A 24,317-nucleotide genomic window follows, 5' to 3' on the forward strand; every position below is an offset into this window, starting at 1 on the left:
AATTACATTAATTTATTCATAGAACTGAATATCATGCTTATGGCACTTCATAACAACATCATATGGTGCCAATGATGCAATCTCTATTTACGTGTAGAGCCATATTCTATTTTTTGCTGATCTAAAACAGATAAAGGCCTCCTTAATAATTCAGTACAATTAAAGCTCAAGTCAAGACAAGTATTCTTCCTGTACATTGACAGGTCCCTGATCTATAGCAACAAACTTCAGCTGTAATAAAGCAGCCAGTGCCACATACCTGTACTGATTGATTACTGGTCTGGTCACATGATCACACTTCACTATCCAGCAAGCAATCCCTACAGCTGCTTAACGCAGACCTGAAGAGGGAAAAAACTTACGATATAATGAATTGTATGTGTAGTATAAATAATAAATAGAACATTAGTAGCAAAGAAAAGAGTCTTTTATTTTTTTGTCAGTTATATTGCTTTATTTATACCATTACATCATACTGTTACAGTTTATTTATTTGTTGTATTTATAAAGCGCCAACATATTACGCAGCGCTGGACATTAATTTAGGTTACAGACAATATTTAGGGGTGACAAACAGCAATATGACAATACAGGAATACAAGAAAACCAGATCACACAGCACAGTATGAGTACAAGGTAATGCTTAGTCAGTCACTGGATGGGAGCATGGAGTTAGGCAAGTTAGGTTCACTCAAATGCATAGCATGGGTGCACAGTAATAGAGGTGCATGATCAGGTAGGACACAAAAGGAGTGAGGACCCTGCCCAAAGGCTTACAATCTAGAGGGAGAGGTAGGGACACGAGAGGTAGGGGACCAGAGTTCGGCTGTGGGTTTAGAGCAATTGTGAGGGGTGGTAGGCAAGAGTGAAAAGGTGAGTTTTGAGGGCCTTCTTGAAGGTGTTGAAGGAGGGGGCTGCCCTAATGGGTGGAGGTAGGGAGTTCCATAGTGTCGGAGCGGCTCTTGAGAAGTCTTGGAGGCGTGCATGGGACTGGGTGATGCGGGGGACGGTCAGGCGAAGTTCATTGGAGGAGCGGAGTGAGCGGCTTGGTGTGTATCTCTGAGTAAGATCAGAAATGTAGGTTGGACAGGTTTTGTGGATGGATTTGTAGGTCAGACACAATATCTTGAATCTGATTCTGGACTGGATAGGAAGCCAGTGGAGGGATTCACGGAGGGGAGCCGCCCTGGTGGAGCGATGGGAGGAGTGGATAATTCTGGCAGCCGCATTCATGATGGACTGCAGTGGGGCTATTCGGGTCTTAGGGAGTCCAGACAGAAGGGCATTGCAGTAGTCGAGGCGGGAAATTATGAGGGCATGGATGAGGAGTTTGGTGGTGGCAGGGGTCAGGAAAGGGCGAATCTTACAGATGTTACAAAGGTGGAAGTTGCAGGACTTTGTGAGGTTTTGGATGTGGGGAGTGAAGGAGAGTGCGGAGTCCAGGGTGACACCCAGACAGCGGGCTTGAGAGGTAGGGTGAATAGTAGTGTGGTTAACAGTGACCTGCACATCTGGGAGGTCCAGGGATGACCGGGGTGGGAAGATCATAAATTCCGTTTTGTCTAGATTTAGTTTTAGGAACCTAGCGGACATCCAGGAGGAGATGGCAGATAGGCAGGAGGAGACCTTGTCCATGGTAGTGGTGGATATGTCAGGGGTGTGGAGATAGATTTGAGTGTCATCTGCATACAGATGATAGTTAAAACCCATGGAGGAGATAACCTTGCCAATGGAGGATGTGTATAGGGAGAACAGTAGGGGGCCAAGGACCGAGCCTTGGGGGACTCCCACTGAGAGGTGGTTGGGGGTGGACGAGGACTCATTGAAGGAGGTCGTGAAGGAGCGGTTGGAGAGGTAGGATGAAAGCCAGGTCAGGGCGAGATCGTGAATGCCCATGGATTGGAGGGACTGGAGGAGTAGGGGATGATCTACTGTATCAAAAGCTGCTGAAAGGTCAAGGAGGAGGAGAATGGTGTATTTACCTTCAGCTTTAGCTAAGGCAAGGTCATTGACCACTTTGGTGAGAGCCGTTTCGGTTGAGTGGGCAGGCCGAAATCCAGATTGCAGTGGGTCTAGTAGTGAGTTGGCATTGAGGTACTGGGTCAGGCGTTTGTGAACCAGACGCTCAAGGAGTTTTGAGGCGAAGGGGAGGAGGGAGATCGGGCGGTAGTTGGAGGGTAGCGAGGGGTCGAGGGAGGGTTTCTTGAGCAGAGGCAGTACAGTGGCCTGCTTGAAGTCTGAGGGGAAGGTGCCTGTGGATAGGGAGAGGTTAAACATGGTAGTGAGGACTGGGGCCAGATCCGTGAAGTGAGGCTGAAGTAGATCAGAAGGGATAGGGTCAAGGGGGGAGGTAGTGGTATGGGAAGTCTGCAGTAGGTGGTTGACCTCCTCAGTGGTAGTAGGAGTGAAGGAGGTGAGGGGAGGATAGGGTGGAGAAGGAGTAGGTTGTGAGCAGGTGGGAGGTGAAGATTGAAGATTGGATATTTCCTGACGGATGGAGACTATTTTGTTGGTGAAGTGGGTGGCTAAATCTGTGGCAGAGAGGGAGGAAACAGAAGGTGGGGGGGTGGGTTTAAGCAGGGAGTTGAAGGTGCTAAAAAGACGCCGGGGATTGGAAGCTTGTGCTCCGATGAGCTTGGTAAAGTATTCCTGCTTCGCATGAGCAAGGGCAGTGTGGAACTGCTGCAGGTTAGTCTTGTACTGTAGGAAATCCTGGTTTAGTCGAGTTTTCCGCCATTTTCGTTCAGTGGCGCGTGTTTCCCTCTGGAGGTTGCGAGTATGGGTAGTGCGCCAGGGCTGGGGGTTAGGGGGTTAGTTGCAGTTTTAAAACCACACTCTGTCTTCTAAGCTATAAAACAAAGCAAAAATAATGACCCTTTGACCTTTCCTGCAGTAAAACCTTATCCCAAGCTGTTTGTCAGTTTCTTGGTTGTTTAAGTGCTTCAGAAAACAGGACTGTAGAGAAGCTATTTTGCATAGATAACAACTGCAGTTTTTAACTCTTGCACTGCAAAACAATGAGAGACTCTTTTATTTACTACTTCTTCTTGGCTTTACTACACATACAATTCTTATATTATGAGTTTATTTTCACTTTAAATGACTAATGTCAGAGGCCTAGGAGCTTGATCAGGTAACAGTTGCAAAACTACAAGAGCATTCATTAGTTTGCATATGTCTTGCATGCTTGTATGTAGTGAAGGTCAAGTCTAGGAGACCTCATGGAGAAGCATATGATCAGTTTGGTCAGGTGATAGATATGTAAGTCTCTGATTTGCTAGTTATGATCATGTGCTAAAGCAGGATGTGATGACAGCAAATCAGAGCTTTGCAAATCTATCAGCTGATCGAACAAATCACATGCTACTCCATGGGCTCGATTTACCAAGCGGTGCAAAGTGTTAGCACCGTGGTGAAAAGGCCCTCTTCACGCCTAAAGTCACTTTAGGCATGATAAGAAGGGCTTCGCGCGAAGTTTCCGCGCGTAAAGTTTTGCGCGCGCTCCCGCGTGCGTGCGCGCGAAGCGCCCCTCACTTCGCGCGATGCGCCCATTAAACCCTATGGGACTTTGCGCGCGCGCCTGTGCGGGTGCGCGCGCAAAACTTTGCGCGCGATAACTTCGCGCGAAGTGCAGCCAAAAACGGTGCTAACTCAGTGGTGAAGAGGTCATCACGCCTAAAGTCCTTTAGGCGTGATAACTGGGTTAGCACCGCTTGGTGAATCGAGCCCCATGAGTTCTTGTAGTCATTACCATCACTACTTGTATGTAAGCAAGCTGAAACGAGGTTTGCCACTAGCACCTGCAACATATAAGCTTAGCTGGAAGCATTGTTTTTTTTTCACCAATAGCAAAGTTTCACTTTAAACAAAGTGTAACCCCTCCCAACACCTGATAACTGTATGCAGCTGACTACTGATCATCATTCTGCTTCCTCTTCCTGTAATCTAGTTGGCCTCATTACACTGACAGCAAATGCAGTAAAACCCGATTGGTCCACATTGTAGCTTTCCCTACCAGTGTCACAAATACAAATAGCAAAGTATTCAAGAAAAAAATGTATCACTTACTTTATATTTGTTAAATCATGTTACTATTGCCAAACCTCAAAACAGGATATTTTTTCTGTCATAAAAATTGGAGAAAAGTTTCACTGACCAACTTTAGGTACCATATTCCAAAGGGAAAGGGGCCCTCATGTTTGCGACACGTGTAAATGTGCCCAAATATTGGGTCCCACATAATCCTAAAACACTATCCATAAAAACAACAGCCTCTAATGTGACCACAGAACGACAATATCAAAACTAAAAAACATTATACAATATATAGCTGTTCCCAGGCCTCTGGAAGGAAGCGCGGGAGTTCTGCAAAATGTGCTCCAGGAAAATTTCTTAGACATTTTTTGTGTACATGAAGGCTTTTTATTTTGGCTTTGATTCACAGGATATTTGCTGTATTCTGACTTTTGTTATTTCATATAGTTTTCACTTTTGTATTGTCAGTTCTGAGATGATAATAAAGGCTGTTGTTTTTATGGGAAATATGTTTTGAGATTAGATAAGAGCTAAGATCTGGTCATATGCACACAAAACAAACAGTTCTATTTAATATATACCATCTGAAGACCTTAAAGAGACTCTGTAACAAAATTTTCAGCCTTATTTCTTCTATCCTATAAGTTCCTATACCTGTTCTAATGTGGTCTGTCTTGCTGCAGCCTTTCCTAGTTGCACAGTGGCTGTATTATCTCTGTTATATAATCTAATCTTCTTTCCTTTGTCAGCTCATGCAGGAATGTGCTGCTCTGCTGTGATAGGTAGAAGTTATACACACCCTCTCCACGCCCCCTGCAGGCTCTGTGTGAGTCACAGACTGAGCTCCTCTCAGCCTATCACATTCTGGTTAGCAGCAATGTCTTTTGTTTGTAAACACTGCCTAAAACTGGCAATTACAAGCCAGGATCGCAGCAGGGAGTGGCAGAAACCGCACAGAGGGGCCCAGGAGAACATAATATATAGCATGGTATGCTTTTTATTGTAAGAATTTTAGAGTACAGATTCTCTTTAAGTTCCTCAATTTGGTCACTAAAAGAATTTCTCTATTTTATGAACAAATAGCAAAACAGACCTGAGCTCTTTTTACTGGCCAAATATCAAAATGTCTTCTTTGGTCAATCTTTACTGAAGTAATTACAGTATTAGATAAACATGTATTTATTTATTTGTGTTGAAGCTGCTTTAAAGATGGAGGCCTTGAGTTGTCATGTTATTCAGCTACTCTAATCCTATTCCTATGAATTCCAGGCCACAGTCCTGAATGCCTCAATAATCCACGCATACCTCTTATCACTTAGTTTTCACAAATTCCAAGCTATCAGGGCCGGTGCTACCATAGAGGCAGAGGAGGCAGCTGCCCCAGGGCCCCAGAGCTTGTAGGGGCCCCCAGTGGCTACAAGAGGAAAAAAAATTTCAAATCGGCCTTATAGTTTTTGAGAAAATCTATTTTAAAGTTTCAAAGGAAAAAAAAATACACATTTAAAAACCTGCCGACTTTAATGGTTGATTGCAAATCCACCTTAAATGCTAGAAACCCTAAATTTGCAGGATGTGTTAAGGAGATCATTAGGAATAAGAGGAAAAAACTATTTTTCAAAAAGACCTTATAGTTTTTAAGAAAATCGATTTTAAAGTTTCGAAGGAAAAAAGTATACTTTTAAATGCGGTAAATGTCACTTTTGGTAGCAAACCTAACGGTAGTGTAATTTTACATGCATCAAACGAAAGCGCAATAAATTTCCTGATGGGGTTTCCAGGGGGTCTATACGCAGCCGCAGCGCTTTGGCCAGGTATCGATATACAGCCGCAATATGGCTGTATGAAGATTCCTGACATTTTTTTCTATTTTCCCAATTTTTTTTTATGTTTAGAGTGTGGGAATTTTTTTTTTTTTTTTTAATTATGTGGGGTCCCCCCTCCTGAAACTTTTTAACCCCTTGCCCCCCATGCAGGCTGGGATAGCCATTATGTGGAGCTCCGACCGATTGGGACTTCACACCCTGACTATACCAGCTGCAAAAAAGGTCCCCTAATGCCGATTTTTGTTCCGGGGTATATGTTGGGGGGGCCCCCCAGGTTTATTTTGCCCTGGGGCCCCATTGTTGCTTAAACCGGCCCTGCAAGTTATACCTGGTCAAAGGATGGTCAAAGGATGGAGACAGAGCCCCATATGCAATTCACTTTTTCTCCAGAGTTTTCTCTTAGGAGATCATTTTCATCTTGTCTTTAAAACAACTTTTCAGCTTTTTACAATTGAAAAAGCAACCGAAAGTTGTTGAAAAAGTACTATTAAAATTATTTTTAGTATTTCCTTGCCTGCTGATGGTTTCAAAGTCATTTTATGACAAAGTGTGACAATATCTCCTAGGAGAAAACTCAGGAGAAAAAGTGAATTGCATCTGGGCCAGAGAGCCATATGCAATTCACCTTTTCACCAAACAATGTAAAGAAGGAGCACCACAAATGGCAGCAAACTTCGAGTGTGCCCTGGTCAAGGTCTCAGTGTCCAGACAGACCTGCAGCAATCCCAAAAGCAAGTAGGACCGGCACCACTCTCATCAATGGTATCAAAGCTCTTTTATTGTATCAAAACGGCATAGCAATGACAGACGCTGTTTCGGGACTCAGACCTTTCTCAAACTGCAATAGCAGTAGAGGCTATTGCAGTTTGAGAAAGGGCTGAGTCCCGAAACAGCGTCTGTCATTGCTATGCCGTTTTGATACAATAAAAGAGCTTTGATACCATTGATGAGAGTGATGCCGGTCCTACTTGCTTTTGGGATTCACTTTTTCACCCACATTTCTCATAGGTGATATTCATACAATGTATAAATAACAAATTCACAGCTTGTCATTAAAATATCTTTCAATCCCCCAGCAAGCAGAAAAAAAAATTGACAGTACATTTTATCCTACTTTTTAGTGTTTTTTTTTAATTGCCAAGTGCTGAAATATTTTTAAAAAGAAGTTGAAAAATTATCTCCTATGAGAAAACCCTGAAGAAGTTAATTGCATATGTGCCAGAATCTGGATGGAAGATGGAATGGTAGATCGCCACTGTGTAAGAAATACAATGTAAACAGGTAAGATAGATGTGGTGTTAATTCTTCTGACCTGTAGATGGCAAAGCAGGGCCTATGTGAGGGCAGTAGTAGTTTTGGTTTTGGGAAATTTTGCGTTATTTTCACAATTACAATTCTGGTCGTAATTACAATTTTGTGGGTAATCTTGATTTTGCATGATTTTGTGTGTAATTTTCGCACAAATGCATTGCTGTCTATGAGGCATAATATAACAAATTTTCACATATGACAAGTAAGTCCATCATTACACCAATTTCATAGTTAGTGCACATCTTAAAGTGGTGTGAAAGCCAGCATTTCTACTTTGCTCTAAAAGATTCCTCACAGCTTGAAAGCAACTATCCCAGAAAACATTTCTGATGATAACACTATCTTATTTACTTGTTATGCTGGGAATACACGGTTCATTTTTGAGGTGATTAGATGGTTCGATAGATAATTTCAGACATGTCCGATCTCCCTTTCGATCCTTTTGCCGCTCATTTTCTGATAAAAGGGAATGGAAAAAGATAAGAAAAACGAGCGGAAGATAAGAGAATCAACTACAGAATCGAGCGGCAAAAATAATCGAAAGGCGAATCGAGCACCAGAAATGAACCGTGTATGCCCAGCATTAAACACAAATGTATCAACACTGGAATGTAAACAAACACTCTCTGAGAAACTGTCTCTGCTTCAGGCACACAGGGTTCAGAATAGCTCATTAGAAGATTTTAATATATAATAAAAAGCAGTTATAATAGAAAATGAATAAAATGCAGTGCCAGCTTTCAGGGTAAGAAAAACTACACTTTGGAAACTTGTAATTTGTAAACAAACAATACTACGTGTGCACAAAAGCGAATATGATAACTGTATGAGTAATAAAAAGTAGGAAAACACATTTTTATTGAATGTTATGTCAGAGTTTCAGACCACTTTAAATTGTGCTCGAAAACAACAATTGATCCGACAATTGTTTTGGGAGCTATAAGGAGTCTACCTTTACCAAAACAATTGTTACTTGTCAGTTTGAGTGATAATGCCTATATTGCACCACCAAGCACCCAACCTACACTGATGGTGTCCCAGCTCCATTTCCAAATACAAATTTTCGCATTTGAGGAAACTAATTTTCACATAAATGCATTGAAATCTATGAGCATGAGAAAGTGATATTTTTATGAAATTACGTGTCCTCACAATAGTCTAGCCTAGCACACTCCTGGATCAACTCTTACCTGTCTGGACGTTCCTTCATGGTCTCCTATGCCAATACCAACTCCTCTCCGCGCCCTCTGTCTGTGGGAGTACCACAAGGCTCCATCCTCGGACCCCTCCTCTTTTCCATTTACACCCACGGCGTGGGACAAATAATAAGCTCTTTTGGGTTTCAATATCACCTCTATGCTGATGACCCCCAAATGTATTGTTCTGCCTCAGACCTCTCCACACTACTATCAAAAGTCCCCGAATGTCTATCCGCTGTATCTACATTTATGTCATCCCGCTTCCTTAAACTCAATATGAGCAAAACGGGGATTGTGATATTTCCACTTTCGCTCTCTGTTCCACCTCCCATTGTCACAATCAATGTAGATAACACCCCAATAGCATCAACCCCCAAAGCTTGTTGCCTGGGGGTAACTCTGGACTCTGGGCTCTCCTTTATACCACATATCAACTACCTCCTGCTACTTCCATCTCAAAAACATTTTCAGAATCCGTACCTTCCTCTCACAAGAAGCAACTAAAATGCTTGTGCATGCCCTAATCATCTCCCGTCTTGACTACTGTAACTTCCTACTCTGCGGTCTACCAAAAAGCAGACAGGCACCTCTCCAATCCCTACTAAACTCCGCTGCCCATCTCATCCACCTCTCTTCTAGATCCTCTGAGGCAGCCCCTCTCTGCCAATCCCTTCAGTGGTTACCAGTTGCCCAAAGGATCCAGTTTAAACTTATCATGCTTGCATACAAAGCTCTACACAAGCTATCACCTCCATACATTTTCTCTTTAATCTCCAGATACCTCCCCGCCCAGACCCTCCGTTCCTCACAGGAGACCCTTTTGTCCTCTAGCCTAGTCACCTCCTCTCACTCTCGCATCCAAGACTTCTCACGGGCTATCCCTTTTCTTTGGAATGCTCTCCCTCAGCCAATTCGTCATGCCACGAGTCTAGAAACCTTCAAACGTACTCTGAAAACACACCTGTTCAGATGAGCCTATAATTTGATATAGGCGGCACTGAACCCCTGTGTTCCTTTCCCTGTTGTTTCCTCCGCACTACCCTCTATATTGTAAGCTCGCAAGGGCAGGGACCTCCTCCTAGTGTTTCTCATACTGCTGTAATTTTAACATATGCACATGTACCAACTACACATCAACTATGTATGTATTTGTATTTATTCTATTCAATGTCATGACTGTACAGTGTCTTGTATTTCTTATGTATATTTGTTTCCCATTATTTGTTTGTACTATGTACAGCGCTATGGAAGATGTTGGCGCTATATAAATAAAAAATAATAATAAAAATATTATTAATAGTCTGAAATTTCACATTACGATTTTGCATTGTAATTCTGAATTTTGATGCAAAATTATTACTCTAAAATGTGAGCTCATCACCAAATGATTATCACACACTGTTGAGTGGAGCAGAAGCCTATTGGATGCCCATTAGACTTCTGTTCCATTTTTTTCCCCCGCATGCGAATTGGACGGCAGCCTATTGATTGCAATTCGCATGCAGGGAAATGCAGCAATTTGCACAGCATGGAAACGTCCCTTTCTCTGCATTGCGTTTCTATATATTTATGTATCAGTCTGCTTAGAGCATAACACAAGCTTTTATATCCCAGTTATGTTTATGTAGCAGTCTGTCGGCAACAAGAAGAATTTAGGCAGCTTAGCAGACAAAGGTATCTACAGATTAGCAGAACTTCAGGACAGATAGGTGAAACGGCAAGAAATAGGCATGCAGGGAAGCTGGTGGAGAGAAATTAGGATGTCAGACAGGACTTGTCAGAAAGGCTTATGAGATTGGCATAGGATCAGAGATGAACAGGCAGGACTGATACTGAAATATAGTCGGATGATAAAGCAGAGATATAACAGTGCAATAACCCAACACAGCATCATAGGCAATTAGGGAAAAACCCTCCCATGCACTAGCAGTGGCTGTACTATACATGCCTTGTGCAGGTAAGACTTTTATGGAGGAGAATTTCCTTTCTACTCTATCAATTGCCATTTACTGAAGCAAAAAAAAAACCTTATGATATAATTAATTGTATGTGTAGTAGGGCTAATTAATATAACATTAGTAGCAATGAAAAAGGTCTCATATTTTTATTTTTAGTTATATAGCTTTTTTTTTTTAGAATATTGCATAATTCTCTAATATTTGCAGTTTACAAACTGCACTCTGCATTTTAAACTAAGAAGCAGAGCAGAACTAACGACCCTTTGAACTTCTCTGCAGTAAAATCTTATCTGAAGTTGTCTTTCACTGTTTCTTTGATGTAAAAGTGCTTCAGAAAATAGCAAAAATATTCAAAGTATCTATAGAAGTGATTATTATGAGCACAGGACCAATAGAGAGCTAATACTGCAGTTGAGGGCATCTGGCCCAAGGGCCCCAATGCAGTCGCAACCTCTGCAACCCCTATTGCTACGCCTCTGGTCTCATGTTATGTTAGAATGTCCATAAGTAGGCAACGTCAGGGCTGGAATCCAGTACAGCTCTTTTTTAGAGTTTAGGGAGCGCTTTAATTCGCTAGCGATTTCCCTAAACGCTCTGCGTCCTTTTACAGCACATCAGTTGCCAGCTGCCCATACAAGTCTATGGGACTGTTCACATCTTTGCGTTGTAATGGATCAAGGTAGTCTAACTTGCTCCAGGCAGGCTCTCTGAATTAATTTCTATGTCCAGTCTCCATTGCAGCTCACACTCATAAGGCATGCTTATACAATGCGCACAGTGTGACTCCAGCTTTAAACTTTAGCAAAGAGATATGACAATGAGCAAGTCAAAACTACAAAAAGAAAGGATAATAATTCCCACGCAGGTTAATATAGTAACTGTGTGTCATATAGCATAAATAAATGATACTGTCACCCAGTAAAGAGAGGTCACCTCAGTCTCTTGTAATCATATTGTGGTACCTTACAGTGAGCTTGGAATAGTGATGTTCTTGTAAGAATTGTTTAAAGTACCAGTTTTTGTCTGTCAAAAAGCAGATCATTCTGTATTAGACCTGCATTATATTATTGGAAGTTTTCTTCCAGTTTATGGCTATAAGCAGGAGAGGAAGGCCAAACGCTCTGAAACCCCCAAAAGGCAGACACTCCACCGGTGCAGGATCAGGTGAGCCAAGCCACAGGTAACATCATTGATGTTACATCAACAAAGGAGGATCCGCAGTCACAGCGAAGTTGTAAAAGCTGATATTATTTATTGAAAAACGCCACAAAAATGACACAAATAGGACCACAAAATGACTGACGCGTATCGGGCTCAAAATCTGCCCTTAATCATAGTCATACAGATTCTGAAAGAGGCGGGGACTTTATAGCAGCAGGAGAAGGGAGGGGAAAAGCCCACGCCCAGTCACCCTGAGAAAAGTCACTACCCCTTAAAGGGAACAATATACATCTTGTAACAAAAGACTGCTAGATAGCTAAACAGAGATAATGCATCATTACAAAAGTGCAAGAATGTAGCAAAATTTGTAAAAAACATCTAAATGTTAAAATTTCATACAAAAAGTACAAGTAAATAGAAAAACTGGCAACTGAAGGAAAGAAAAATCTTTCTTAACTGTCATATATTAAGCTGATGTCCCAACGGGTGTTTAAGCCATCAGGGGAGTGGGTACCCATACGGTGAATCCAGAACGCCTCTCGTTTAAGGAGGAGCCTCTGGGGGTCGCCTCCCCTAAATGGGAGGACCACTCTTTCCACACCCTGAAATTTAAAAGAGGTCATATTCCCACTGTGACAGTTCTCAAAATGCTTGGAAACAGCAGATTTTTTAAAGGTGTTCCAGCTAGTCGCACAGTAGTGCTCACCTATCCTCGCTCGAAGATTGCGGGTGGTGCACCCCACATACTGAATGTGACAGCTGGTACACGAAATTACATAAATAGTGTGTTTAGTATCACAGTTGATATACTGCAAAATGGGAAAGGACTTGTTAGTGGTATATGAAAAAATGGAAGTACCTCTGTTCTGACACCTACAGTAATGACATGTGGTAAAACCACAAGGATAAGATCCTACTGTTCTCAGCCAGGTCGGGGTACGTATAGAAGCCGGAGACCTAAAAAGGCTGGGAGACAGGAGGGACCCTAGAGTGCGTGTTTTGCGAGATGAGAAACGGCACCCTGCATCCAGAACTTGTTTTAATTTAAGATCTGAATGCAACACTGGGAGATATTTTTTGATGGTGTCAACAATGTTTTTGTATTCCAAACTATATTCTGTTACAAACGTGACAGCACCCTTCCCTGTTCGTCTTTGTCTATCCTTATTGCTGTCCAAAAGCTCAGTCCTAGATTTTTTAGCCACTTTGTTACGACTGGTTTTTAGATGCTTGTCTGTGTATCCCCTCTGCCGCAACCTACACTCAATCAGACTGCACTCCTTATTAGCACTCTCCAAAGTGGAGCAATTACGAATTGCTCTGACAAATTCACCTGTAGGTATAGCATTGATGGTGTGTATAGGGTGACAAGAATTAGCTAAAAGAATAGAATTACCCGATGTGGGTTTCCGAAAAGTACATGTAGAAATTGTATGTGTCACAGAATCACCTGTCAATGTGAGATCTAAATAGTCTATCGAAGTTGCATGGGTGTTCATGGTAAAAATCAGATTTAATTGATTGTCATTAAAGTAGTTCAAAAAAGACTCCAAAATGTCGGGAGGGCCCTCCCACACCAACAACAAGTCGTCTATATATCTGCCATACCATTGTATATGGGAGGCAAAAGGATTATCATCCCCAAAGATGCGGAGCTCCTCCCACCAACCCATGTATAGGTTGGCCAGGGAGGGGGAAAACTTTGCCCCCATAGAAGCTCCGCATCTCTGGAGATAAAATTGGGAATCAAAGATGAAAAAATTGTGCGTGAGGAGGTACTCAACCGCTAGGAGCAAAAAGGACTGGAGTGAAGAGTCAAAAGAAGAATATTTGGTTAAATGGAAATCTAGTGCTTGTAAGGCTAGTACATGAGGGATAGAAGAATATAGTGAGGTGAGATCTAGGGTCACCCAACGGGAATTGCAATTCCACCTGAACCTGTCGAGACTGGAAAGAACATGTCGAGTATCTTGAAGATAACCCGGAAGTCTCGCCACTAGGGGCTGGAGGTGTGCATCCACCCACTCGCCCAGGCGCTCGCCCAAGGAGCCAATACCAGCAACTATTGGTCGGCCCCTCGGGGGAACGCCCGGTTTGTGAATCTTCGGGAGATGGTGGAACACAGGGAGAACTGGGTGCGATGGACATAAAAACTCCGAGAGTCGCATAGTAAGCACCCCCATGTTCACCCCACGTTCCAACAGCGCCCGAAGATCACTGAGAAACTCCTGTGTAGGGTTACGAGTCAAGGGTAGATACACATCTCCGTCCCCCAGTTGTCTCAGGGCCTCAGTTTGGTAGTCAGTGGCATCCAGGGCCACCACCGCCCCACCCTTATTCGCCGAGCGTATGACAATACTAGAATCGCCATGTAGATCGTTAAGGGCCTGACGCTCAGGGAGGGTGAGGTCGGAAGGGGCCCTGGGAACCCTGGCCAGGTTGGTCAATTCTCTCTCTACCAAATCCTGAAATGTGTCAATAACAGGAGATCTAGCATTAACAGGATAAAAAGAGGGATTGGAGACCTGAACAGGGACCACATCCTGTGACTCAATACCTGGTGACCTGGTGTCATCTAATGACTGTAATGTCATGAGAGTTTTTATGTCTACAAAAGAGGGAACATCATTAATTTTTTTGACAGGCAAAGATTCCCATTCATCAGAGACCCCAGTGTCATCTAAAAAATGTTTCTTAACCACAAGATTTCTGACAAATTTGTTCAGGTCTAAGATAGTCCTAAACAGATTAAAATGATTGGAGGGTGCAAAAGAAAGTCCCCTAGAGAGGAGCGCAGTCTGATCGATGGTAAGCACCTTGCTGGAGAGGTTAACAACATTTTGAGTATCGGGAACTATCTGGGTCGAGGATTTCCTATGTTTTCTGCCTGCTCTCCTGGTTTTCTTAATTTTGAACGTTTCTTTTTTTGTCTCGATTTCTTTTTGGAGGTTTGGTAATAAGACAGAGACTGTATGGGTATCCCGGAGGTTTGTAACACCCGGGCTTCCCCCGACACATCGGTGGAAGACTGAAAGATGGTTTGTAAAGTGCTACGTGAGCAGTCGGAAAAATCCGATGTGTCAGATTGGGACCCCGAGGTATCCTGGGGGCCAAAGCTGACATTTTTCCTAGGAGTGAACTTTTTGAGAATAGATTTGGGCGACCTATGGAAAGACTCCCACCTTCCCCATTCATAAACAACATTTTTTTTGTAATCATTGGTATCCCTCAAAAATTTCACTCTTTTAGTTTCCATAATAATTGTTTCCAATTTGCCTATGTTTTGTTTCAGTTTAGCATTAAGATCATCATAAGCAGAAAGAGAACTGTGCCTCGTGAAGTCCTGAGTAGCTTTATCAATTTGTAATTTAAGATCTACAAGTTTTTGCTCTTCATAGACAACTATAAGTTTCATTAAATTTAAAGAACAATCCGAGAGGATCTGATTCCATTCAAGGACAAACTTGTCTGAAAAAATGGTGGTAGGAACTTTTTTAATTCGAAGACCACGTGGCACAATCCCCTTGCTGACATAGTGTTTTAGACTGGTAACGTCCCACCACAGGCGCACCTCTTTGTCCAATAAACATTCAAGAGTATTACAGATAGAATGCAGAGTAAGTTCCGGTTGTAAACTACTGGTGTGTTGCATTCAGATCTTAAATTAAAACAAGTTCTGGATGCAGGGTGCCGTTTCTCATCTCGCAAAACACGCACTCTAGGGTCCCTCCTGTCTCCCAGCCTTTTTAGGTCTCCGGCTTCTATACGTACCTCGACCTGGCTGAGAACAGTAGGATCTTATCCTTGTGGTTTTACCACATGTCATTACTGTAGGTGTCAGAACAGAGGTACTTCCATTTTTTCATATACCACTAACAAGTCCTTTCCCATTTTGCAGTATATCAACTGTGATACTAAACACACTATTTATGTAATTTCGTGTACCAGCTGTCACATTCAGTATGTGGGGTGCACCACCCGCAATCTTCGAGCGAGGATAGGTGAGCACTACTGTGCGACTAGCTGGAACACCTTTAAAAAATCTGCTGTTTCCAAGCATTTTGAGAACTGTCACAGTGGGAATATGACCTCTTTTAAATTTCAGGGTGTGGAAAGAGTGGTCCTCCCATTTAGGGGAGGCGACCCCCAGAGGCACCTCCTTAAACGAGAGGCGTTCTGGATTCACCGTATGGGTACCCGCTCCCCTGATGGCTTAAACACCCGTTGGGACATCAGCTTAATATATGACAGTTAAGAAAGATTTTTCTTTCCTTCAGTTGCCAGTTTTTCTATTTACTTGTACTTTTTGTATGAAATTTTAACATTTAGATGTTTTTTTACAAATTTTGCTACATTCTTGCACTTTTGTAATGATGCATTATCTCTATTTAGCTATCTAGCAGTCTTTTGTTACAAGATGTATATTGTTCCCTTTAAGGGGTAGTGACTTTTCTCAGGGTGACTGGGTGTGGGCTTTTCCCCTCCCTTCTCCTGCTGCTATAAAGTCCCCGCCTCTTTCAGAATCTGTATCACTATGATTAAGGGCAGATTTTGAGCCCGATACGCGTCAGTCATTTTGTGGTCCTATTTGTGTCATTTTTGTGCCGTTTTTCAATAAATAATATCAGCTTTTACAACTTCGCTGTGACTGCGGATCCTCCTTTGTTGTTGTTATGGCTATAAGCATTTTGATCACAAATTAGAGGAAGGAGAAAAGTTTGTACTAAGAGTATAATGGGGACTCTCACCCTGAAGCAGGGCAGATAAAAGCAATTACATCAAGATTTTTAACCCGGGGCAACGCGATAAGAATTAAATTTACTATAAGGCGCTGTAGGCAGGTGCCTACAGGTGCCTAATGATAGAAAGGTGTCTCACTCTGCTCCTCGAAAGCCTCCCTCCCTCCTTCCCTATGCAGAGTCCTGAGTGGAGTGTAAATGAGAGGTTAATCCCACAGCTCTCAGCATTCCACTGATGAAATCTCTCTTCAGTCAGGGGCAACCTAATACTGGGGGTACCTCTGGCTACCTTATACTAAGGGGCACCTATAGCTACCTATGATGGGCAAAGGAAGTAAGGGAGAAGTGACAGCTGGGCCGGCCAGCACACTTGTAGTGCGGTTTGGTGGTGGTTTGTAGGTTCATGAGGACAACGTCTAGGGTGTGAAGACATATGTGCCTATAGGCTCCTGTGATGTAAGTCCAGGCCTCACTGCCCTGTTACACATATAGAAGGAACAGGTCAATACAACCTAATAACAATCAATCAAACAGCATACATGAAAATGGTATAATGCTCCTGCTAATAAAATTACCAAAACATTATTGATTGCACATGGGTCGCTCATATCACACTACAAATCACACATAAATAGTGCCCACTGCTCCTCATGTAATAATAATGACAGCCCCATTACTAAACAAGCAATACAATAAAATCAACCACAGAATAATACCCTATAATGTCAGGCTCAACTACATCACATAAATATGAGAGTGCATCAGTATATCAATTGGCAAACTGAGCATTCTAAAGACTCCATTATGTAAAGACCACATCTCCGTATAAGATGTATGGACCCCATACACACAAATTACCAACAATTACCGGTAATCACAAGATCACTGGCAGTAGCTAGACAAAAGAATTATTTACGGTATATGACTGTGGATTCTCTATAGCACAGCAATTTAATGATCAAGTAACTCAGCGGCCCAAATGCTATTCCCCATTTCTCCTAAATGATAATTTTTCATCTTCTCTTTGAAATAACTTTTCAGCCTTTTGCAATTGAAAACGTGCTAGAGTAGTAGAAAAAGTACTATCAAAATTATTTTGTGTATTTTCTTGCTTGCTGGGGGTATAACAGGCATTTTATTGACAAAGTGTAAAGTGTGAAGATATCAACTTGGAGAAAACTATGGAGAAAAGGTAAATTGCATATGGCCCCGCATCTCTTTAGCCCCTGCTACATTTCAAGAAAAGGTTAATCCCGGTAATTCCTAAAACTCCAGGATTCTCTATGAAAAGAAGACAGACCAGGAGCACAGAGGTGCAATATCTTTATGTAAACGTACAAAAAAATGAAGAAGCTTTTATGCTAGGTACACACCATACAATTTTCTGCTAGATTTACCTGCCAGATAGATTTTTCTTCAACATGTTGGAAAAAAATCTATTTGGCAGGTAAATCTAACAGAAAATTGTATGGTGTGTACCTAGCATCCTTTGATGAATCAATGCCATGCTAGGTATACACCATACAATTTTCTGTTAGAGTTACCTGCCAGATGTTGGAAATATGTTGGAAAAAAGTTATCTGGCAGGCAAATTTAACAAATTGGCCTCAATTCACTAAGCTTAACTCCTGTCTTTAATAACTCTTCTGAGCTGTTTTACAGTTATCACCATGGATATATAACTGTGATAACTGTAAAACAGCTCTGAAGAGTTATTAAAGACAGGAGTTAAGCTTAGTGAATTGAGGCCAATGTAACAGAAAATTGTATGGTGTGTACCTAGCATTATACCCACAAAGGTGGGTTGCAAGCACTTCCGACCTCCGTCAGAGCCTGCAGGGAGAAAACCGCCCCTGCTCAGTTTTTCCAGATCTGCTGCACTGGAACTGCTGGGTCGCACTCCTTTAGGGTTCTTTAGGGTTAAACTAAAAAACTGCACCCTCCCAACTAAGGTGTGTTACAACTTTAAAAGGCACTTATTGGAGGTGCCCTGTGTACATTAAATACTTGAAAACCTGAAGGTACAAACCAGAGTTGACTGGAAAAAAAATGATATCCACTGCACTTAAAATGGACAGCATGCATTGCAGGGTCTTGCCCGCTTTTTCAGGTCAATCTGACATCAGTGCCTTACCATTGCCAGTTCCTCTCCTTTCACATTTCATTTAAAGTGAATCTGAGCGCAACTTTTTATGGAGTGAGACTCAGGCCTGAGTTGTAAAGAGAAGTTGAAAAATGATCTCCCGGGAGAAAACTCAGGGCAAAAAAATAATTGAATAAGGTTTTCTCCTGTGTTTTCTCGTAGGTGATATATTTTAAGAACTTGTCAATAAAATGTATTTTAACCCACCAACAACCAAGAAAATGCTCAAAATAATTTTGATAATGCTTTTCCCGCTACTTTTTTAACACTTTTTTTCAATTGCTAAGTGCTGAAAAGATTATTTGAAAGAGAAGATGAAAAAATATCTCCTAGAAGAAAACCCAGGAGAAAAAGTGAATTAAATATGGGCCATTTTCTTCTCTCTGTGTATATATAGTCAGTGTGTAAAACTATGAACTGTTTAATGAGTTCATTCCTGACATCTATCATAGACACTCCCTCAGCCATTCATAGCATGCGTTTTTGTGACACACACTGTAACAACTGCAGTCTGTGTACCAACCTCCCCCTGTAAACATGGAATCTTCCATAGATCACAGAACAGCACCATGTAGCAGGTCTTAAGGAATAACAATCAAACTGTTTTTAAGTTCAATGTTCCTTTGATATCTGTGATGTAATTATCCAATTCCCAAATTGCCGTTTTTGCTTTAATTCGTTATAGAAAATGAGTATGGCCTATTATAAAAGAACATATAACAAGATTAAACCTGCTCTAATGATATCTGTAGAGGATTAGTAGGCAGGCAAGCAGAGACACCTGCAGAGGGTACTGTTCAGCCTGAGCACTATGGCTTATTCAGCCACCACATGCAGAGTGTCTCTCTAGAGAGGCATGCAGGGTACAGTTTACTATTAAGTCTTTCATAGGCTTACTTAGTGGTTTACTATTACTTAACTTTATAGTCCTGCTGAGCCCTGTGTATTTTTACCAGTGGGTCCCACTGGGCACCATTTAATTATATCAGCGTGTAAGTGTTTCTCACATCCAGGCGGCCACCATGGAAATACAAGTTTCCATCCTGTGGGCTTCAGTGTTACACACAGAATTTGTATTTAACTGGGTTATGCCAAAGAGTTTTAAATGAACAAACATCAAAGGCAGAAGATAAGACTTTCTTAGGGAGGCCATATGTGTCCTTATTCCACCCAATGCAATGACACACTCTCCTGAAGAACTTTTACAAAGAGATGTTTTTTTTACTTTTTGTGAACCTCCCTGTGATGGGTACCAGTTGTCATTCTTTCAGAATGTGAAAAGTACTGTTTAAATTATTTTGAGTATTTGCTTGCATGCTGGTAGTTTAACCACTTCAGCCTTCAGTCGTTTTTTAACCTTATGCATCTGAGCAATTTTCACCTCCAATTCATTCGCCAATAACTTTATCACTACTTATCACAATTAATTGATCTATATCTTGTTTTTTCCGCCACCAATTAGGCTTTCTTTGGATGGTACATTTTGCTAAGAATTTTTTTTTCTGAATGCATTTTAACAGGAATATTAAGAAGAAAATGGAAGAAATCATTATTTCTCAGTTTTCTGTCATTATAGCTTTAAAATAATACATGCTACCAATTAAAACCCACACATTTTATTTACCCATTTGTCCCGGTTATTACACCATTTAAATTATGTCCCTATCACAATGTATGGTGCCAATATTTTATTTGGAAATAAAGGTGCATTTTTTCAGTTTTGCATCCCTCAATATTTACAAGCTTATAATTTAAAAAATATTAGTAATGTACCCTCTTGAGGAAACTATTTATGTTTTTTTTTTTTATTGTAATTTTTTTTTTTTTTTTTAGTAAAAAACTTTATTTTTGGTATTTTTTGGGTGTGGGAGGTAAACAGTTAATTTTAAATATAATTTGTTGTGTTATGTGTGCATGTAGTTTTACTATTTGGCCACAAGATGGCCACAGTGATTTTGTTTAATTCCCATCCTGTAAGTGAGAGTGCTCGCTTACAGGAAGCACAAGGAGGACGTGTTTTTTTTTTTTTTTTTTGGTCAAAAAGGCCGCGGCCTCTGAAAAAGAAGACATTGGTTTTTCTACCGGGCACTTAGTTCAATGAATGGGAGGAGGCCGCAATAGCAGCATAGGGGACGATATACAGGCTGGGAACGCGAACAATCACTCGCGTTCCCATGCCTGTCGGCCGGTGACGGCCAAACCGGAAGTGCTCGCCAGCGGGTTCTGGGCCATCGGAGCGGGGCTGCGACGGCACCGATCGTCTGCAGGGGGCTGAGGGAAGCCCCAGGTGAGTTCATCTCATTTTTTTGGGGGTGACTTTAGGTTCACTTTAAGCCACCAGCAAGCAAGAAAGTACTCAACATAATGTTGACCGTACTTTTTCACCTACTGGTACTTTTTTCAATTGCAGAGGGATGAAAAGATATTTTAAAACAGAAGATGAAAAATGATCTCCTAGGAGAAAACTTAAGAGAAAAAGTTAATTGCATATGGGCCAGGATGCCTGTTTCAATTCACATGTTCTCCCAAGTTTTCTCCTAGGAGAGACTTTTTCATATTCTGTTTAAAATAAATAACTTTTCAGCACTGCAATTAAAAAAAGTGCCAAAAAGTAACTTAATAAGTACCGTCAAAATTATTCTAAGTATTTTCTTGCTTGCTGGTGGCTTAAAAGACAATGGCCCATATACAATTAACCTTTTCTCCAGAGTTTTTCACACCCAAGCACTGCTGAACAAAACAAAGGGGCTGCAGAAGTCTCCATCAGGATTTACATTACATACAGTAGCATCTACTTGAAGGGAGAAAAAGATCTGCTATTGCGTTTTTTCACTATGCAATGCAACTCTCCAATAGCCTTGAGAATTCTTGTGGCGCTTCAAAATCAGAAAAATAATTAACCAGAGGATTTATTTCAAACTCTTAACCCTAACTAAACTTACAAAGCTCTCCACAATCTCTCTCCCCTATACATCTTCTCACTAGTGTCCAGATACCAACCAAGCCTCAATCTCAGATCTGAATGTGACCTTCTTCTGTCCTTTAAGCCGCATCTACACGAGTAGATGCGGCCGCGATGCTCCTTATCAATCGAGCCGCTGATGCGGCTCGATTGATAAGATCCGACAGGACGGATCTCCGCACCGCCGATTCCCTGCTCGATCCCCGCGAGGGGACAATGGCAGGGAATTGTGCGGGAGATAAGTGGCGCCGGCGGGGACGAGCGGGCACGAGCGGGGAATCGAATGCGGCGGGGAAGCGGCGGAGGCGATCCGGCGGCTAATCGAGCCGCCGGATCGCTGCAATGTCCCATGGTGTAGATGGGGCTTTAGAATCACTTCCTCGCATTCACATATTCAAGATTTCTCACACGCCTCACCCCTTCTGTGGAATGCCCTTCCACAACACATTCATCATTCTCCAACCTTTGATATCTTTAAAGGCTCCCTCAAAACTCACTTTTTTCCAACAAGCATACACTCTAACATAGGCCATCCCCCTTTCGACCTCTAGCCAAGTTGTATTCCTTACTAAATATGACCTAAAACACACCACCTCTTTTGGATTGTAAGCTTGCAAGGTCGGGGCTCCCTCACCCTTTTATATCTTGGAGTTTGTTATACATTTTGTTCATCCTGTTACATTTGTCTCTGTAATTGCAATTCTGTTTTATGTATCAACATCTATACTTTGTGTGTACCATTGACTGTATTATGTACCCCATGTTTGTTTCTTGCTCTGTACAGTGCCATGGAATGTGTTGGTGCTTTATAAATCAATAATGAAAATCATAATAACTGTAGGATTACTTGCCCAGCTACATAATCAGTTATTCCTATTTGCTGCAGATTAGCTCCATCTAATGCTCAGTTTCCTTTCAAGGATTAAGATGGTAATCCCATCAATGCCCACAGTCATATAACTGCCACAGACCCTATATCACATTTCATTTGCTAAACTTGACTATGTACTGTATTCATTATAGAGCATCACAAGTATGTTTCCTAACTCTCAAAAATGTATCCGTAATTTGGAAAATTGGTTGGTTTGAGGCAGTATTCGGTTTCCCTATAGAAAAAGGGATTTCCCTTCATTGTACAGAAATAAAAAAATAAAAATAAATAAATAATAAATCAGCACATAAATTATAACAGGTCAAGCAATGCTGCACAGCCAATTCAGGTAGGCTTATGGCTCATACCAAGTACATAGGTAGCTTTAACAAACCAGTCCATCCTGACCACATGGCATGACCTCAATGCAGACCTCAGTGCAATTGTGAGTCAGACAGATTCCTACACATGTAGGAATCCCCAACATTAAGAGCCAATGCTCCTCCTCCGGACGTCATAGTCAGTAAAGCTACATACACACGAGGCACGGATGTCTGCAGTTGCATGGAGACAAGCAACAGTTGGAAAGTCTCCAGCAACGACAGTTGTATACAAGTGACGATTGTATACACGCGGCAACAACCTGTCTGCAACATAACGGAAACTGTTGCTCAGCAACTTCTGTCACAGGTTCAATGAACTGTCGAACTCACAAGAGTTGCTAGAGACTAGCACACACACGTCCACATCGACTTGAGACTAGCGACGGTTCCTGCAACAGCTGTTGCCGGCGATTGGCCAAGTCAATTGCCTGGCGACAGCTCTGATTAGCAACAGTTCCTTGCGTGCGCCTCATACACACGGGGGACCTGTCGCTGCAACATGCGCGCGCCATGTGTTTCCAGCAACAGTTGTAGCTCATGTGTATGGGCCTTTATTACAGAGGAATAGGTACAGGCGTAAGTTGCCTCTAACTAATTCCCAATGTTGTTAGAACAGGTTCATCACATTCAGCAATTTACTCTTGTCTGGCTCTATGAAAGGTGCCCACAGAGATGAAATGACCCTTTTATACGATCTACTGCCCACAGTTCCTCTACAAATTCCTGCTGATGATGATCTTGAATTTTGCATAGCAGTTATTTTGCAGAATAATTCAGAATTACGCCGAGAAATTGTAATGCAAAATCTTACACTTGCAAAATTAATTTTGAATATATTCATAAGTATGATCCGCAATTTTGCAATGATACATAATTTTGTTAAAATATAACCTTCTTCTGCCCATTGACTTCAGTGAATTTATACAAAACTGTGTTTTCTCATATGCAGAAATGTGTTTACTTATGCCTCATAGACTTCAATGTATTTGTGCAAAATTTACGCAAAAGTAGGTAAAGTCAAGATTACTTACGAAAGCAAAACTGCATTGTAAAATTTCATGAAACCTAAATTACTCATTACGATCAAAACTACTGACTGCATACAGTCAGGGGAAACCCAACCAGACAGGTTAGAACACCAGCCAATGGCTGATGTTATGGCTCCTCTCTCCCTCCACAATAGGTGCCTGTGCTTTTCCTCCCCCTTCTGTTCTGAAGGTAGTTAGACTTTTCTTGTTCCACTAACCACCCTCAGCTACTGGTGGGCAGCGTAACAATGTCCATGAATACTAACAGATGTGGAGACTACCACTTAACCTATAACACTCTCTACACACAACTCTGGGAAAACAATGTTGGATGATAACCCACAATTAAAGTAGGCAGCCTCTGTTGTGGCATCATTGAAGCACATTGTGTATTGCTGCTCACTATTGTAGGGCTAGGTTCACAGTGGTCAGTTGCATAATACACACATCATACTGAGTGTGAACTGCAGTGGAGACTGGACATAGACTTTAATACAAAGCCTGCATGCAGCGAGTTAGAATAACATGATCAGTTACAATGCAGTACTGTGAACAGGCCCATAGAATTGTATAGGCAGTGAGTTGACATGCAGAATTATTCTGCATAGGAGTTCATGCAGATTGATACAGAGGAACAAGGTCATATAATAATGATTTTAGATACAGATATATAAATATATACACTGGGTGGAGGTAAGCTGTTT

General features: G+C 41.7%; 1 protein-coding gene across 3 annotated transcripts in view; it reads right to left on the reverse strand.

The window, feature by feature from the left end:
• WNT10B (Wnt family member 10B) overlaps positions 1–24,317 on the reverse strand; it is a 124,069-nt gene that overhangs the window by 93,704 nt on the left and 6,048 nt on the right. The window contains exon 1 of one of the 3 annotated variants that reach the window (XM_068267690.1): positions 260–327. The exons of the other annotated variants lie outside the window; for them this stretch is intronic. The gene's annotated coding sequence lies outside the window, so the exon portion shown is untranslated. Of the gene's footprint in view, positions 1–259; positions 328–24,317 lie in introns of those variants that run through there. 3 annotated transcript variants of the gene reach the window in all.

The sequence above is a fragment of the Hyperolius riggenbachi genome, chromosome 2 (genome assembly GCF_040937935.1).
Source record: "Hyperolius riggenbachi isolate aHypRig1 chromosome 2, aHypRig1.pri, whole genome shotgun sequence".
Classification (NCBI taxonomy): Eukaryota; Metazoa; Chordata; class Amphibia; order Anura; family Hyperoliidae; genus Hyperolius; species Hyperolius riggenbachi.